This window comes from Lolium rigidum, chromosome 4 (genome assembly GCF_022539505.1).
Source record: "Lolium rigidum isolate FL_2022 chromosome 4, APGP_CSIRO_Lrig_0.1, whole genome shotgun sequence".
NCBI lineage: Eukaryota > Viridiplantae > Streptophyta > Magnoliopsida > Poales > Poaceae > Lolium > Lolium rigidum.
Window position 1 is genome coordinate 213045663 of NC_061511.1, and position 5345 is coordinate 213051007.

Here is a 5345-nt window from a genome sequence, read left to right on the forward strand (position 1 = left end):
CAATCAAACCATATCTGGTGCCCTGCTGTGTATAGGAGATTGGGCCATTATGGTGAAGATTGGATATGGGTTCATTACCTTGTAATCACCTATTTATATGATATACGAGGCAAAGGTCCAAGTCGTGGCCTAATTCACCCAACTCTTTCTTTCTACAGTCCCATGGTGGTCAGCGCCTGGAATGGAAACTACCGCCATGCACGATCCAATCGGTCAAATGGCAATCGCCGTTCAGAGGATCATGGAGCTTCCTTCAACCGGTACAAAAAGGTATAACGTTCCTGATGTCTCAAGTCCTTCAATCTCATCTCCATGCTTCTACCGTGCACATCGCTGCCGCTTTCCTTCATGTTGTCCTGCCACTGACAGAGTAACCACCCTGAGGCCTCGTGATGTGGAAGAAGCTGACAGGTGCCATCGCCCAAGCTGTCGAGCACGAGTTCCATATCGAGCAAGGTGAGTTCTCGAGGCATAACTGTTAACTCCTTCTATCAAGCAATGTTTCTCCTTAAGATGATTTCCCTTGGAAATTTCCTGATGTTTGAGTGTTTTCTTAATAGGATTCAGAGATCAAGGCAATTGTTCTTGGGTGCTTAGCAAGTCCTATATCAAAAAATATGTATCTTTATTACCTTCTACCTTACTATTGAACATGAAAAGTTCCCTGAGAAAACCTTGGAATTTCTTGCACAGTTTTTAGAGGCTCTGCTAGGTGCTACGGATATAATTTGTTAGTTAGATATTGGGTTAGCCTTACCATGAGGTGTTTGGGCTACGGAATCTGATGGATGTAGTGATTTTGTTGCATTACTAATAGCACCTTCTTAAATAGGAATGGATGGATCTGAGCATGGGCATATTTTGTAGATGCACTTAACATGCAAGTATTTTAGAGGATCGGATAATGCGCTTCTGTTTGTGTGGACTGATAGGCTTGTGTAATTTCTGAAGTAGAATTGAAATTTGAGAGTTTCCCGAAACTCCTTGTTAAAACTTTACCATTAGGAGGTGTACTATTGACCTTCTGTTTGTGCTTTTCTGCATTTTTTTTTTGTACATTACAGGCTCACGAGAATTGGGAAGCTAAATTTGCAAAACTGTGATTAAGACGGCATCCCACAGTTCCCTAGGAGAAAGATTGAATCATACTTGAAGAGAAAGATAAATCAACTTCAGGTACTTAATCCAATGTTCAAAATGTCTCACTATTCCTTGGTGATTTTCTCTAGAGTGTACTGCATTTGAGACAAAGTTTTGGTACTTGGATACATTTGATACATGGTAAAACTAATGGCAAAATTCTTGTTTGGTTTTGCTGTAGGGATGTTTGCCGAATCATTTCCATTTTCGCATGGGGTTGTTTTGAGTGTCATTCTTGAGCCTGAACATGTGCTTTTCCTATTTTGACATATCTGGGCAGTACTAGGGATGGACTTAGCACAGTGAGGTACGTGTGAGGGGAAATGGTATGAATTTGTTGGAACTGTCTACTACATATGGATTCGTGTGAGATACATCTGGTTCATTTGAATGATAATTTAGTGAAAGTTGTATGAGGGACGGGAGCTGGTACTGACCTCAAAAGTGAGATGCACTGTGGCAAGGGATAAGGAGGAACTAATGGCTTTCCAAAATGTTAAAATTTTCTCTCAGGTACTATCCTTGGGTCTGGCTGAATCTCACCCTCCTGATAATGATATGTTACACAAATCTACTGTTTTCGACTTATGTTCTCAGATTTATGGCTAATTGTTTTATTTTTATGAAGTAATGCAGCTATACCATTATGCATACCATTTTTATTCTATCAGTTGCATGATATACATCTTTGTGTGCATATAAAAAGGAAAAGGTGCTGAAGTAGTAGCGAATCCAATTAGAAATCAGTAAGGACAAATAGTTGATGCTCCAGAAAGGTAGTGCAACTTCTTATAGTTGTCTATTATATATACTACTTCAGTTTTTATTTACTAATTGTTGTCTGATACTTATTTCCTGATGATCTGTAATTGCTTCCTCTGAAAACCTCTACTGTTCATCTTAATAATATACATTATCGAAAATATGGCTTGAATTGTACATTATCAAAAATATGGCTGTTCTAAGTTCTAACTAATAACTTAGAAATACCTAAACATCTCAATACCGACGAAAGAAAAAAATTATACAAATACATGCGAGCAGTTAATTACTATGTTTATTCAACTTATGAAATATATTAATGTATATTACTCATAATCAATTGTGCTTCAGACCTACTAATCTCTTCACTTGAACTAACATTTCAGAAATGTTGTTGCTGAAATTAAATTGCCCCATCGTCAAATGGTAATTTTTTCAATTAAATTTGTCTTTTAGCATAAAATTCAAGAATTTGCTTTTTGTGTGGCTCCAGGAGAAAATCATATGATTATGGGTAATTAAGGCACACATTATCATGTTGTACTGTGTTTGTCTGTCTAGCGTATTTTCACGTTTTCCCAGTATGAGTTTTTTCTATCTTTGCCCTTGAGATTGCAACTTTGCTTTCATAGCCAGAATGATATGCATGTTTTTCAGGTTGATCTGTTACCGTAACTGGGTGATCCTGCTATTTAATTTTCTGAAAAGAAATGCTTATTATGTTTTGGCGGTCCTGCCCTGTAAGGCATTGCACCTGGTATAACAGTATAAGTGCACCTGGTAATTATATATTATTAGACATGTACAACCATGATATGAATTAGTCTTCTGTACGTAGCAATGATACTGGTACTTTTCAGCAATATCTTAAGTCAATGCTCATCTTCAATGTAACTTTGGTGCTTTGTGCGCTCTATCTGGTGAGCGAACGAAGGAAACCATCAAGGTCAACGTCATCATGCACTCGTCTACAGTCATCCCGTAGAGAACTTTTTTTTTTGGATAATCAGAGATATCACATGAAAAATGCCCTCTAAACTCTCACTCACTTTTTATTTTATTTTATTTATACACTCAAGGACTGCTTTGCGCTTTTGTTGAGCCCGTCTCGTTCCCCTCCAGGCGACCGAGGGGGCGAAACCCTACGCGCCGCCGCCCGCCCACCCCTCCTCCTCCGCCCCTCCTTGTCGCCCCCAGAGGTGACGCCGGCCGAAGGCCGCGTCGCCGGTGAAGGGGGCGGCGGGGATTCCTTCCTCGGCCCGTGGTCCTCGCTCCGCGGCGCAGCAGCATGGGGGCTGGTTGCTGCACGGCGGCCGCCATGGCTGGGGCGCTGCTCGGCGAATCCCTCCTCCACGACCTCGGCCGTGGACTCCGGGGCGGTTGCGGCTGGTGGTGACCCCGGTGGGGATCTTTGGACACCGGAGCGGCGGCTCCGGATGGTGGCAACGGCGCTGTCTTCTACGCGGCGAGCGGCGGCCGTGGGTGGTGCGGGCCCGTGTCCTCGGCCGTGCGGGCGGCGGGGAGGCGGTGAACGTGTGGTGCGACGCTCGGGGCCCTCCGCCGGGCTGCGGTGTCATATCTGGGGAGATCTCCGCCCCCGACTGATGAAGCTCGCAACTTTCGGCCAGATCTGCGTGTTTGTGGCCGGGTTGTTGGTGGTGGGGCTGGTCGGGACCGGGGGAAACCTCTGGCCGGCGGTGGCCACGACGTCGTCGACGCCCTGGCGCCGATTCCCTCCTTGGAGGCTTCGTTGAGGTCCCTTCTTCCTCCCCACCCAACCCCCTGCCCAGGGTGAAAACCCTAGTCCCTTCTTGGGCGGTGGCGGCGTCACGACGTCGTTCCCCTTCCTGAAGGCTCCGCCCGGGGCTGCTGGGGTGGTTGGCAAGGTTCTTCTGTTGTCGGTGGTGGTTCTTGGCGGTGCTCCTTGTGCGACGTCGAGCCAGGTCTGGAGGTTGCTCCGCAAGCTTGGGTCTGGTGGTGGTTGCTGCTTTTGTCCGCCGATCCTCCCGGTGCGCCTTCGTTCATCGGCGTGCGTCCTCCGGACGGTGATGTGGGTGGCGGTGGCCGTGGCGTGGCTTCCGGTGCGGCAGCTGGTCTTGATCTCTCCTTTGAGCTTTGGGTAGTCTCGGCGATGGTGCGTTCTTGGGGGAACCTCTCTGCCTTTCGACGGTGCGGCGCCCTGCGATCCGGGGCGAGAGGGAAGGGATCCCTCTTCGGAGTCAGATACTGTGTGCTGGCCTCCTTTCGTTCTTGTGGTAGAAATGCAAGCAGTGTGCCTGCGGATGATGCTCCCTACTACCCCTGCTTCTCCTGGTGTCGGCGTTCGTGAAGACGATGGACACGGCGTGTCAAGCGAAGCTCGTAGTTTTTATCCTTTGTTTGCTTGTGTATCTGTGTCCTGTTCGCTGTGTTTGCTATGTATGCACTCGGTATCTGCCGGTTTCGCGGCTTTATTAATTTAAAGCAGGGCTTAGGCCTTATGTTTAAATTTTTTATTTTATTATCTCATGGAAGTGCACAGGTACTGAACTATGAGCCACTGGATAAGCTTAATTGATGTTGTATGTTTGATTTTTATAATGTAAGAGTAAAGTATGCTCTCGGGAGATTGCTAAAGAGAAGGGAAAAATCTTCTGGTGAACAGTTTGAAGTTAGAGTTTAAATATGCACATTGTTTCATTTTTTTTAAGTAATTTTTTGTACCCATTTATGCACCTAAATGAAATTTTTTTGAAATACAATCCTGGCACTAGGATGGGCTGTAATAATGGGACTAAAAATTTACCGAGGTATCTAAACTCGCTGAAAACTCAAGTTGTACACAGCAAACATCGGAAACATGTCGGAGAGTATATCTTAGTTAGTAAGAGTTGAGTAATTGTACATACTGCTCCAATATATTTATTGCAAAGGGAAGTGGTATCTGAGTTTTTACAATGTGTGGCTATTATTTCTATACATGTGACCACATGCATCATATTTATATGTGTGGCGAGGGAAAAAAAATTACGAGCCGTGGCAACGCACGGACATTCTACTAGTATGTGTAATCTTTGTAAACAGATTGTCTAATGAAATATATGGGTACATCAAAAAAAAAAACGCAAGCCCGCGTTAGACACGTACCGTACGTACGTACAGCAGAGTCCGATCCAAGTCAAAATAGCCTAGCTAGCCGGTGATTACAAAAAAGAAACCGTATCCCGCACAAAATTCCCGGATGGGAAAACCTATCCGTCTCGGTTAATTTCAGTTTGAATCCCATCGAGCGATTCGGTCCTCCACCTCGAATCCCAACAGAAACCCTAGCTAGCAATCATCCAGCGCCGCCGTGGGAGTGCTGTCGACCCGGAGGGCTTCTTCGCGCCGCCGCCGTACTCGCCTCGACTTCGATCACACCCCACGTGGTGTATCATACGTACTTTAAACGTGTTGCCGCCGAC

The 5345-nt window shown here is 45.4% G+C and overlaps 1 long non-coding RNA gene across 1 annotated transcript; it reads left to right on the forward strand.

Annotated features, from left to right (window-relative positions):
• Positions 1 to 792: 792 nt before the first annotated feature.
• Positions 793 to 1556, forward strand: LOC124649357. The gene is made up of 2 exons (XR_006986622.1): positions 793 to 1176; positions 1322 to 1556. It is a non-coding gene; the product is annotated as an uncharacterized LOC124649357 (long non-coding RNA).
• The last annotated feature ends 3789 nt before the right edge of the window (positions 1557 to 5345 follow it).